The sequence below is a fragment of the Arvicola amphibius genome, chromosome 2 (genome assembly GCF_903992535.2).
Source record: "Arvicola amphibius chromosome 2, mArvAmp1.2, whole genome shotgun sequence".
NCBI lineage: Eukaryota > Metazoa > Chordata > Mammalia > Rodentia > Cricetidae > Arvicola > Arvicola amphibius.
The window spans coordinates 179,510,463-179,523,793 of record NC_052048.2 but is presented as its reverse complement, the minus strand read 5'-3'; the positions used below and the strand labels follow the sequence as shown (position 1 = coordinate 179,523,793).

The 13,331-nt window shown below is 46.1% G+C and overlaps 1 protein-coding gene and 1 long non-coding RNA gene across 2 annotated transcripts in view; one reads left to right on the top strand and one right to left on the bottom strand.

Moving 5' to 3' along the window:
* Nucleotides 1–13,331, top strand: part of Plxna4 (plexin A4) — a 446,194-nt gene that overhangs the window by 128,805 nt on the left and 304,058 nt on the right. The window lies entirely within an intron of this gene.
* The window catches only part of LOC119806995, a 39,361-nt gene continuing 29,427 nt past the window's right edge, over nucleotides 3,398–13,331 (bottom strand). Inside the window, exon 3 of the long non-coding RNA XR_005284291.1 lies at nucleotides 3,398–3,580. This is a non-coding gene — a long non-coding RNA (uncharacterized LOC119806995). The remainder of the gene's footprint in view (nucleotides 3,581–13,331) is intronic.

The window sequence follows — 13,331 nt, the reverse complement described above, 5'->3', positions numbered from 1 at the left end:
AAGGCTGAGTTCAGGGACATCGGCAGCAGCATCGTGACCAGAAGCAGCAGTAGCGGAGGTGTTGGCAGAACGTGCAGAGGAAAACAGATGGCTGGCTGCCTGCAGCTGGAAATCTAGAAACATCCAAGAGAAGAGAGCATAGGGACCACGGTCCTGGAGCTGCCAGGTTGTCTTATGTTCTGAGGGAAGAGAGAATACACGGAGTGGCGGTGGTGGTGGACTCTGAGGAGATGGGTCCATGGATCTAGACCTTCAGTAACTTGATGACTTCTTAGACAGGCTTAGGACTTTGCAACCACCAACTGAAAGCAGCCCAGGAAGTAGTAAGGTTCCCCGACCCCCAGAAGAATGAGATATAAGGAAAAAATGACTGCTGTTGGAGTTTGCATGTAATGTGTCCTTTCAAAAAGTTCACGTGTTCAAGGCCTGATATCCAAATGGTAGCACCATGAATTGTTGACTGGACCAGCAGGGCTCAGCCTCCACTCATGGTTTAATCCATGAACGGGTTCATTTCTTAATTACATTATTTGCAAGTGATAGAAATGTAGGAAGCAGGGCATAAGGGGGGGGGGAGGGGAAGCAGGTCATTGAGAACATGTTCTTGAGTGCTATATTTTTCTCTTCCTGTCATTTTCTCTGTTCCCTGGATGCCATGGGGGTAAAAAGCTCCCCTCTGCCATGCCTTTCTGCCAGGGTATTCCACTTGTTCCCTGGGCCCAGAAGCAACGTGGTCATCTGATCCACTGACCTCCAAAAACAGCAGCCAAAATAAACCTTCCCTCTCCAGCTGTTTCCTCGAGTCTCTTGTCATAGTCATGAAAGATACGGCTAACATGCTGTCAGTGGGGTTAGCCTTTGCTATCAAAACATAAAATCATGAAAGATATGGCTAACACTCTGCCAGTGGGGTTAGCCTTTGCTATCAAAACAGAAAATCATGAAAGATATGGCTAACACGCTGCCAGTGGGGTTAGCCTTTGCTATCAAAACAGAAAATCATGAAAGATATGGCTAACACGCTGCCAGTGGGGTTAGCCTTTGCTATCAAAACACAGCCACAGTGAAAGGAAAGACATGGAGCATTGAAAGGTAGCTTCTTCCTGTTGAGCGTGGCTTCTTGTTCCTCCACAGACTATGGGATCTGGACCCAGGAAGAAAGAGAGTATGAAATGTGAAGACCACTGGCCTGGGACAGCAGGCCACAGCTGGTCAAACTCTTTTGCCAAAAAGTCAGGAGGACCTTTAGAGGAAAATGGCTGCAGTACAGGCCCAGAAAACAGACCTGGCGCTTCCTCTATTCACAGTGGTTCTCAACTTGTGGGTCATGGCCTCTCTGGGAGTTGAACAACCCTTTAACAGGGGTCACCTAAGACCATTGGAAAACACAGATATATATTTACATTATGATTCATAATAGGACAAATTTACAGCTAGGAATTAAAAAGAAAATGATGTTAGGATTAGGGCCACCACAACATAAGGAGCTGTTTTAACTGGTCACAGCATTAGGAAGAAAACCACCATTCTAGCGCCAACAGGCCAGCTCATGGTGCCTTCCTTGTTCCAACATCCGATACCTTTAAATCTGTCATACCATAGCAAGTTATAGCAATAGAGGTCAGAGAGAAAATTTAGGGGGCAGAATGTCACTCGTCGGGAAATGGGGTCCCATGGTTAGCCACAATTTTTACACCCACTTCTAAGCTTGACCTAAGAAGGTCTAGGGCTTGGTTATTATTCTACAAGTTGCATTCCAGCCAGGCCTGAGTCATAGGGCACATGTTATAAGTACCTCCTGGATGTGATGGGGATAGACTAGCAACAAAGGTCAGTGTCTAAAAGAAAACGAAAACCCACAAAGAACAGGAAAGATCCCATGGTGAAGCAGCAGGTTGGAATCCAGAGAGAGAACGTAGGTGGCAGGGAAAGATGCCCATTTGAGAAAGTCAGAATCTTGAGGCATTCCCAGGAAGATAGGGGGTGGGAGGACATCTGTTAGAACTTGGGAGAACATGCTGGGGGTGGGGGATGTTTCTCTTTCCAGGCTCCCTCTCCCTTCGTTCCTGGTTCTCTGCTTGCTGATATCCAATGTCATCTGCACTTGCAGCCTTAGCTGCTGTTGGACTCTGGGACCTCTGTGGCTCTGGGCACTAAAATCCAGGCCAGTGGCACCTCCATGGCTGGGCACTAAAATCCAGGCCAGTGGCATTTACAGATTTTTAACTCTGTCCATTCCGAGCTCGATTTGTCTTCTCTTTTGTCTGTGTCTTCCAGGGAGTCCTGAAGGATAGGCATGATGATGATGAGGGGGGGCTTCCTCAAAGGGAGAGTGAACCTGTGGTTGCCCAGCCTCAAGCAGTGACATTTCCTCTTACCTCTGGCTCAGTGACTGATGGCTTCAGGGACAGGGGCATAGATAGCTTCAGTGTGCATTTTCACTCAAGGGGCTGAGGGCATATCACTTCATGAGGCACATTGGCACTTCTTGTCCTGGAGGGGCCTTCCTAAAACAGAGCCCAGACAGAACTCCAGCCTTGTTAAGTTGTCACCTTTGGAACCGTCCTTCTTTGACACTAAGCATTTGCTGGCCTCGGGTAGACCATTCTTTTATAATCTCTCCAACTGGAGCCAAAGCAAGAGGATTGCTACTTGACTAAATAGGTTTTTATACTGTGGTAGAGTCAGGATATTTTTATACAAATATGATATGAAATGTAAAAAGACATAAAATAAACTCTGAAAGCGGAGCTTAAAAAAGGATCTCATTCATTACTACCCCCAAAAAGCTGAGCTTCGTGGAATGAGCCCATGGAAATGCTGAAGTCTACAGCCTTGAGCTCCGTGCGCGGTGGCCTGTGTTTTCAAGCACAGTGTGCTCCTAGCTGGGGAAGGTGAGTGTGAGCTGGGAGAATTCTCTTGTTATTTTCAGTTTGATTTAATAAGCATTTGTGAAGGACATGGTATAGTCAGACCATATAGATCCAGAAGAATTAACAATGACCTTGCTAACGCCCAGCCCGCCATGTAGACCAGTGCTCTGAAATACTGAAAATGGAGTAAACACCTTGGCCAAGATCTTATCCCAAGTTCAGTGGCAAAGCCAGGTTTAGAAAGCCTGAATGTTCCGTGGCTACTGTTTGAGTGATACGTGGCCTCACGGAGCAGATGCTAGCTGGAGGGGGTAGAGAAGCCCCGTAGGGGACTTCGGTTCTATCTCTGTCCTAGATGAGGGCTCACTATGCAACTGAGGCCATGCACATAGATAATTGCCAGAAGGAGCCCAGGCTCCACCATTGCTATTCTAGGGTTGGGTAGATGGGTCTCTGACACTCCCAGTCTTGGCAGTTTTTCACAGAGACACAATAGAAGTGATAGTGGACTACTTACCAGGGATGAATTTTAATGAATCAAATGGGAGAATAGCCATTAGCATATTTTGAAAAAAAAAATGAGTCCTTAGTGGTCTTGAACTCTGCTTCTGGAAACAAGTATTGTCTCTTTTTATCGTCCCCCTTGGCTCATCATTTGCGTCTGCCCCAGGTGTCTGCCTGAAACCCTGGAAATCCCAGGAGGGTGGCTGCAAAGAGGTCAGATACAATTTTTAAAAACAGTCTACTTACAGACAGACATTCATTCCACAGCAGCTACCATGCCCTGACCCACGTGTAGTTAGCTCTTTCCACACAGAAGTACCCAGTAATCACCCTTCATGTTGAAACATTTGATTTATTCAGTGGAGGTCCTTTGGAAGGCCTTTTCAAAAGGAAACTGTGTAAAAACATTTGCCTGGTAGCTTTAGGAAAGGGATGGAAGAGTCCAAAGAATTACGAGCCTGCGCACTTGGGATTGTTATCTTATTAAACCTGTGTTCCCTGAGCGTACAGATTTTCCAATGCAGTTGGGTCTCTTGCCTCTGGACAATGAAATTGCTATCCTTTGCCACGGAATAAATTACCTGTCAAGCTCCTTTAAGCGGTTTCAGGATGGGGAGTTTAAAGACAGTAGCATAGGCTTCAGTGGGCAGCAGGTGTGGGGTGAGAGCGCTGCCCGAAGTCGCTGTTGTGTGTTGCTTGCTGTGCTGTGTTGGTCTGCAGTGATTTGACAGCTGCTCTGAGAGGCAACAGCCTCCCAGGACTGAGAGCCACCTCTCAGGGACTTCAGGGGATGGTATAGCTTTAACACCAAATATCCCCATGTAGCCCCGGGAAAGGTAAGCTAAGGCTAAAATCTGGAGAGTCTGGTGTTTTCTTTCAGGTTGAAGCTCAGTCGTTTTTTTGGCTGCCTTACTTGTGGGCAATTTGGAGTGTGTAAATGACCCCACTATGAAGATAAATATATGTCTATGACAGCATGGCGAAACCCACACAGACAGATTCATTTGCATGCACACACAGAGTAAGGTTTTCCAATTAGCCAGCCAAATGCATTCGTCCTCACTCATAAAGCTTCAGAAGGAACCATACTGCTCACTCAGTGTTAGGAGATTTCTAGGGTCAGGAACCAGATGTTTCTCACCTGGGTAATCCCTCAGTCAGCCGAGCATGGAAGATCATCAGAGGTGTGTGTGTGTGTGTGTGTGTGTGTGTGTGTGTGTGTGGTGTGAAGCTACTTAGGGACTTAAAGAAAAAGGAGAAAGAGTAGAAAGAATTACAAATACAAACTTGGTTGGTTGCCTGTCATGTGACCCTCTGACATTAGAAATTGCACCTTTACTAGCAGTTTGCAAAGGTTTGATTCTGCACACCGTTTGAGCAGCAGAAAATGCCTCTCATTCTCTCACCAACATCCCTAGCAAACACGTTACCTAAGGTGAATGGGATGGGTTTCTATGTGAATCCTTTTGTAGAAGAATGTGTGTGTGTGTGTGTGTGTGTGTAATAAAAAGGTGTGTAAATATATGTATATATGCATATATGTATACTGCATACTTATCTTCACATACATCTGTGTTCTATAATATGAACAGCCAAATAGCATGTTCATATATTCTAAAGTGCAATGGTCACACATTCTGAGAGACCAGTGTGTAGAGGTGAGGTCCATCGCCAGAGCTTCTGGGAAATGACTCTGGCAAGCATGGCTGCTGTGGTTTCTAGGTAGGCCTGACGCATCTAGGAGCCATGTGCCTGCATCTCTAGCACCTGCCAGCTGCAAGTGTTGGGGTGGCTGGATCTGGCTGAGACTATTTTCTGCATCTCAATTCCCTCCAGGTCAGAGACAAAGATGAAAATTTCAGCTCATGAATGGTGCCAGAGCATAAATGAACCAGAGAGCACTAGCATTCTTAGCAATATTAAAGCATGTTAGACTTGGTAATAAGCACAGGTTCATATCGCTGCTTTGAATGGAGTGTAAAGGGACATGCCAGTTCATCTCAATGTCAACTGAGGAATTAGTGTGGCCACAGGTTTCATACAAACCTGTAAAAGTCAAGTGGGCACACGAATCTTAATTCTGTCTTTCATGGAACAAAGGAGGATTGTGAATTCAAGATTGAGGCTAGCCTGTCTCAAAACTGTCTCAAAAACTCTGCTCAAAGCAACAACAGTAACAAACACAACACCAAGTGAACACACAGAGAAACCAAGACAAGTCCATCAGTGACTTACTGTCCACAAGTGATCCCTTATCTGGAGCAGATCTTTTTAGTTTGCTATTCTGACAAAGACAAGGACTCATAAGCCCTTCTTTATCTTTGATTGACAAACACTAATTGTATATACTTACAGGACACAAAGTGATGTTTTGATACATATACAAACACTGTAATGATCAAATCAGGAAAGCAGAATATCCCTCATTCCGAATATGTATCATTGCTTTGAGGTTATCACATTTGAAAACCTTCCTTTCAGCTATTTACAAATTTATAGCAAACCCTTACACCTATAATTTCAACACTTGGGAGGCTGAAGCAGGGGAATTGCTGTGAGTGATAGGGCAGTCTGGGCTACGGAGTGAGGCCTTGTCACTCTCCCCCTAAAAAAGGGAAGATATACAGCATATATCATGTTGCTACTAACCATATTAATCACCTATATATCTCCTGCTAATGCAGATACTATGATTTTGTACCTGTGGAAAGATATTAGCCTCTTCCCCAATCATATGCTCCACCCTGCTTCTGGTAGCTACCATCCTAAGATCTCTTGAAAGAGCCATTAGACAAAGAAGAGGACTGGGAAGATTAAAGCACATCTAAATCTCCACAGAACCTTTTGAGTTTTTGCCAAACATTGGACTAAAACCAGCCCAATTACTAGCAAGTGGCCAAAAATAATTTCACAGTCTACTATCAGAGTCCCCGTCTTACCAGCACACTAGAAGATACTTTTAAATATCCACTAGACTAACACGGAGATGATCTAGGTAGAGCTGTCACCCAACACAAAGATTGCAATGAGTGGTTGAGGAACTAGCCGGTTCCTTGGTAAACTGGGCAATGGAACGATAGCTGTGTGGTAAGTAATAAATCACATTGTACACATAGAACCTCCTCCCTTTCTGGCTGAGTCATTTTAAATCATGGTGGTGGGAGGAGACTGGGAAATTATAATAAAGCAGATGAATATTTATCAGCTCTTACTATGCCAGGCACTTTTTTATGGGTTGTCATGAAGACCACCCTATGAGCATTAATTAATATAATTTCCAACACATAGATAAAGTCCCGGGTGGTCACAGACTCCAAGGCTGGTAATATGCCCAGGATCTGTGGTCGTAATCATCATTTAACCCAAATTGACAAACACGCTTTTGTCCTGGGATGCACAAAGTTCCATGCAAGCTGTTTTGCGGATATGTGAATCAGATGCACAGAGACACCTCCCTGAAGGTCCACAGCTCCAGACTGGCTTCTTCCCAGGACACCAGCTTGATCCTCCAGGAGCACAACCGCAATGGATGTAGTTCAGCCTACTTCCAGGCCTCCCTCCTCCCTTGGTCACGGGGTCCCTTGTCTCTTTCACTTCTTCTGTGTCTTCCCCCAACCTCGTCTTTCTCCATGGGGATGGCACTGTAGGTGGGGCTGTCTGTTCAGTGTAAAGAGCCCCAGCTTCAGTTCGTCAGGCTGCCCTTTCTGCTTCGTGTGCCCTTCTGCCAGCCGCACAGGGCGGTGACAGTGGCTGAATGCGTTTGTGTGCCTGGATCTCTGGTGTCATCTCTGAGCTTCTCTGCCACTCAGGTGCATTAAGTTAGCAGCATGGGCTTGATGTGGGAGGGAGAGAGAAGGGAGAATTCTGTGATAAGACAGATGTTGAAGAGAACAACTAGGACTCAGTGGGCTAAGGGCTTTAGGGCTAGAGCTACAGACCTAGATTTCTTTGCCTCAGATGCGACTCTTCCTCCACTCGTGATCCTGAGTTTTGCATAATTACATGCATAGCCTCCCCCACTCTCACACATCCACCCACACGTCACCAGTTACTGCTATTTCATTTGTGAGCATGTGCACTTATGTATATGTATATGTGTATATATATAAACACACATACATGCACACACTCTTGCACACACACACGTGTGCAGGATGGGGAAGGGAGAGAGAGGTCACATAGTTTCCTGCTTGATTTCTATATTATAGGAGTTAATTTCATTGGTATCCTTAATGGATTCATCTCAGGACCATGAGAAGGAAGGAGCCTGCAAATACATGACTCTGCAGAATCTTTCTGTGTTTCATGTCCTGGCCATTGCACTTCCAGGATGTCCCTCAAAATTGTAGATGCCTTGTATTAATTGGTGCCTCACAGGAACTATACTTTCTTCATGACAGGGCCAGCACAGCCATCCACATCTGAGAATTCAGAGGACAAAAGAAAGGAGAACCAGCAAGGATGCTCTTGAGGTTACTGTTTCTCACCTATGTACTGGGCCCAAGGTTGAGATGGGCAATAAATGCCCTTAGAATCACTCATGCTGGTGTTTGGATAGAGCACTCACAGGACCTTAGAGCTAGATAGCCCAGTAATATCCAAATCAGAGACTCTCCATGTCTCCTGCATTTTTGAGTTGATCAACAGTCTAAATCAACCACAAGTTCCCAATATCTGGCCTAAGGTAGAGTATGGAGCCCATGTAGTCACCACACATAACTGTGTCACAGCTTGAGGGGATGGCTAAGAATTATAGGTCCTTCCTAGCTGATGGCAAATGTCTTTCAGTCTCTCCAATCCTGTGTTCGCCTGCTAACCTTCTCACCGTGTCTGCCATATGCTGATTTTAGGTCCTTCTAATCTCTTGATTCATCAGTCAGCAATGGAAAGTGAGCATCCCAGTTCTCCATGGGACAATTTGGGAGAGAAGCATGGGGATTTGTATGGGGACTCTTCTCTGGGACTTCTCAAGGGTTAGAAATGGGATCTCCTGTCCCTTTGGCTCCTGCTGTGTTTCTTGAGCACACATGCATGTTCCAGAGGGGACAGTTTCCTAAATGGACTGATTCTGTCCCATGGCTTACAATCCATGGGCAAACCTTCCTCTGCACTCCAGCCCCTGGCTCCAGGACGGCTGGGTGAAGTCATTATCCCAGACAGCTGTGCGGGGTTCATGCCATTGCCTTACCTCATCAGCCCCCCATTTTTCACTGAGCTGCTTAAAATATAAACCAGACCCCTTGTCCCCAGTAGACAGACTCGCTTCAGAGCAGGCCAGAGTGCAATGTGTCATATGTCATCTGATTTGCAGTGTGTTGGGGGTGATTGCCAGATGGGCATGAGACAAAGAAGGACGGTTAGCTATGAGCATTCCCAGAGAAGTGAGCTTATTTTTCTGGGGACAAAATTCCTAGACTGACACCTGACCCAGCAAGTGACTTTGAAAAGCTTCTTGCCTCTGGAATCCATCTCTAGAGTGAAGAAACCTGTAAGTCGCCAGTCATTTCCTGGGAACTTGAGGCATCTGGGGTAGGGGAGCCCCTGCATCATAAAGCCTTCAGGTCAGCAGTAATGGTAGGGAATGCTACAGCAGCTCCTGCCCACCCAAAACCCACCTCAAAAATGGTGGGAAGCGGCTCCTGTCTCCTGCCTGCCAGTCGCTGGCTTTGGCCTTTACCTCACAGAATTTGCCCTTTGGTTTCAGCTTAGAGTTTTGCAGGAGAAGAGAAGAAATCTTGGTAGATGTGTCCAACATGGCCATACCCACAAGGTGGCTGACATCATGTGGATGCTCAAGGCTGAACATCATAAAGACATGTATCCTCATGACATAGGTGGCCCCAATAGCCACTCCCAGTGACATCCACACTAACATCAGGCTTCATCTTTGGTTTCTATTTTCCACCACTGAATATTCCTCTGCTTTTCCCACCCTCCACAGACTTCCTCCTGCAAAGCTTCCTTCTCCTGGTGTGCTCTTTCTATGGAGGGGCTGGGGTAATGGGAAGGTGATGGTGGTCCTGCAGATGTCTCTGGAGCTCCATTTCTTTCTCCTGGGATAGAACGAGGCCAGGTAGGGGCCATCGCCCAGGCTGGCTGAAGGCAATATCCACAGAGCTGATTGGAACAGGCTGCAGTTTGAGCAACTGTAATAAGGAGCAGTTGCCATGGAAACAGGCTCTTGATGTTGTCCAGATTTCAGAATCTCTCCCCTCACCCCTCCTTGGTTATATTCCTTCCTTCCGTGTTTTTCCCCCTGGGGCTATGGGTACACATTGAGCAGGAGTTGTGGACCAGCAGCCAGAGAGCCAGGCCTGCAAGTCTTAGGGAGACTTCAGTGAGAAGGCTGGCTGGCCCTTCCAAATGAGAAAGTGGCCTAGAACCCTGAGGAAAGGCATGCGTACTTCTTGATTATATTCAAATATCCTGTATCCCAAAGATAGAGGATGATGTGTCCAGATTGCAGAAGACAATGATGCTCCCAAAAATGCCTTTTATGAGATGCATAGGAGAAACATGGAGCAGACTGGGAAGCTGGACCTTAGGTCTATCTCCTCCAGCACAAGAACTGAGCAGCTGGAAGGAGGGGTTTAAACTGCTATGTTTGAATTTCTCATTATCGGTGAAAAATCTTCATGGGGACCTTATGACCACCCTCATCCCAGTATTCCATCCGTACAAGCGGCTGGGTTTCAACTCTTTTATCCCTACACTTAGTCAAGCTCATGCCAGGTCCCATAGCTGAAGGTGGTCAGAGCAAAGCAGATACTGACATTTAGGATAGCATCTGCAGAGACCACATGCCTCAGTGTCCCCGAGTACAGAAAAAATGGGGCTCGTGTGTCTTGATCTGATTGCATGTGGCCCAAGGATGCTGTGAGGCTGAAAAGAGACAGCAGACGGCAAGCTCTTAGGAATGGAGCAGGCGTTGCATAAAGGAAAGGGGGATTGTTGCGAATCCATTGTGAGACAGTTAAAACAGCAGAACTTCAAAAAAGCCCCACACTGATTTGTGTCTTAAAGAATGCGAATGTCAAGTTTGAGAACTAATGATATAAGGGATAGACTGTATGATGCCTCACCCTCTTGCCTCTCACCATGGGCAGCTGGAATATCCTAGTTAATATGGACTGGACCCCGTGGAAGGCAGTGGTAATACCTCAACTGAACAGAAAGCCATGGGAGTGAGCACTGAGTGCCAACTGTGACCAAAATGAGACCAAGTGAGGTTGGAAGCACAGCATCCCAGTGGATGCTGGGAGTGCAAAATTTGATAGCAAATCTGCTACTGGCTAGGATCAGGAAACAGGAGACAAAACTAACCCACCAGAAGTTGAGGAAACATAGGAACAGAAGGAGAGTAAAAACAGGTTGGAACGTGTCCTCGGAATCGGGCAAGGCTGTATGGTGGTGAGTGAGTTGCGTGGTGTGAGGGCCCAAATTGGAGCTCTTATATGGTAATTGCCTCTGGTAGGTTCTAAGCAGGCTCTCATTGGTTTCTTGGCACCGATCATCAATCTGCGGGGACCTCAGCCATCAGCTTTTCTCTCTGTATATCCTTAGCTTAAGTTTCAACATGTTGGCCATTTTTGTTTCTAATTTTTCTCTTCTGCTTACTCCACTGAGTAGAGTGATGTTTATGGATGGAATTTTCCCACTGAGTAGTTTTTTTTCTAGAATTCTAGGAGGCATTGCGTGATGTATGCGAAAGTCAAAGGCTGGCCCTAGTCCTTGCACCTTGTTGCTTAGTAGGTCTGGGGTATCCCAGGTCCGGTCTGCTGCCTAGGGACCCCTCCTTCTAAGGGACAGAATGCACACTGCTGTAAGTTAGGAAAGCAGTAAGAGAATGGTGTGTAGCTTAGACACCAGCCAGCCCCTCCCTCTCTTCCCTTGGTGGGGTTTATGCTGGCTCCAGAGGGAAATGAACGCTGTGCATAACATCGACAGTATTCTGTTTTAGAGCAGTTCTGTCTGTGGCCGTGTGCTTTCTCCTTTGCTTCTGTTTTATTTGCCGTCCTTTTACCTCCAGCTGCCTGCGTGTGTAGCACTGACTAGCAACGAAGGCTCCCTGAGCCTTTGCCGGGTGTTTAGGATGGAAGGCTGTGTATGCCTTGACCACTTCAGGGACCCCAAAGGCATGCTTTTAGTATTGCTTTTGTTGCTGGGACAAAAGAATGGCATCAAAACCAGTTGCTGGAGTAACAGGTAATATCACATAGCTGTCAGAAGGGATACGTGTTTTCTAGTCACAAACATTGCCATGCTTTTGAGTCTAGTGAGAGGATGTTCACAGAATTTCGGAGAGTAAATGTAGCTCTTGTGGCTGAGGATGTAGCTCCGTTGGTAGAGCACTCGCCTCATATGTGTGGCCATGAATTCAATTCCTAGCACAGCGGGAAGAAAAGCTGCTCTGTGCCCTTGTTGCCCTTGTGGCATATATATTAACTAGAACTAGAAAGAAGAATCACATGTGTAAGAGGAGCTATGCTGCTCACCATAAGATAGTGGAAGCATTTTCATCGGTGTGTGGATAACTTACAAAAGAGACACAATAAAATTACTTTGTTTTAATTCTTTGAAGAGATGCTATAGAGATATTTTTTTTAAAGCAGCTACTCAAAGAGACTCAGAAGACCCAAGTTCTAACCCAGGCAATGACATAACAAGCCGTGTGACTCTTCTAGGCTTTATCTGTAAGAAGAATCAAATTTTGGAGAGCTTGCTTCTAAGAAAGGATGTCATAAAATTAAATGCGAGAATGTTAGAAGCACTATCTAAATGCTGCTCACTGTTAGAAATGTTCTTCTTCTGGGCATTTCCTAAATCACCTTTTTTACTCATTGCCTCAGTTTCCTAACCTGTTAAATGGTTATCCTCCACTCCTTATAAATAGACAGCCCCCCTCCCATCCTCTCCCATGTTAGTGAAGAAAGAATAATAAGTAGGAAAAGCTTCAAGCTCTTTGAAACCAAAGAGTGGGATAAATACCCTATATTGATTATGATGATTATATCTGAGACTAGAAAAATGTGATTGCCTGGTTGCCAATAGCAACCAGATAGAGATGCAGGAGTAGGAAGCTGTGCAAAAAGGTTTCCTGGGAATGGCAATGGGTTCTTTTCTTCTTCTCCTTCAAAACTGCCATCCCTGCTGCCTGGGCTTGCCCTTCTTGCTCCTGGAGACATGGTCATCTGTGAACGGATTTGAAGGGAGTTGCACAAAGACTGACTAGGGAATGCTGTGCACAGTGGGTGGGTCCTCCTTCACCAGTCATGTGTTATCAGAAGCAGAAATGATATCTTCGGCTGGAGTCAGAGGTGTGTGCTTGGGGTGGAGGATGTTGTCACTGGACCAGTGATGAACTACCATTGTGAGCCACACAGAAACGTCAAAGGACAGGGGTCATGTAATAGTGGCAGGGGATAACCCACAAGGAAGAGTGAGGAGAGTGGGGTTTGCCTTCACCCCTTCCTCCCAAGCAGAAGTGAAAGTCTAAGGCAGTGTTCTGTAGGAAAGAAGAAGTCTTTCCTCCTTCTTTGTGGAATTTGAATCATGGTGGAATTTGAATCTGAAATGTGTCCTGTGGTCTATGTTTTAAGGTCTGGTTCTCCAGCCTGTTAGTGCTGTTTTAGGAGGCTGTGGAACTTTCAGCACATGGGGCCTCATTGATGGAATTAGGTCACGAGGGTTGGCCCTCTAGAGATCACAGTCCAGCCCTTATTCCAGCTCTGTTTTCTGCTGCCTGGTCCTCTGTGAAGTGAGTCAGCACTGCCACATGCTCCCACGCGTGCAGCGAGCCACCCTGCCCTGACTTTTCTGTCATGTATCACCTTTCTCTTTAACTGCTAAGCCCAAATGAACCTTACCCATCGCCAGTTGTTTCTGTCAAGTGTTTTGGTCACCCTGATGCAAAAGTGGTCACTGTGCCCCATCGTCCCGTCATGGGGTGAACAA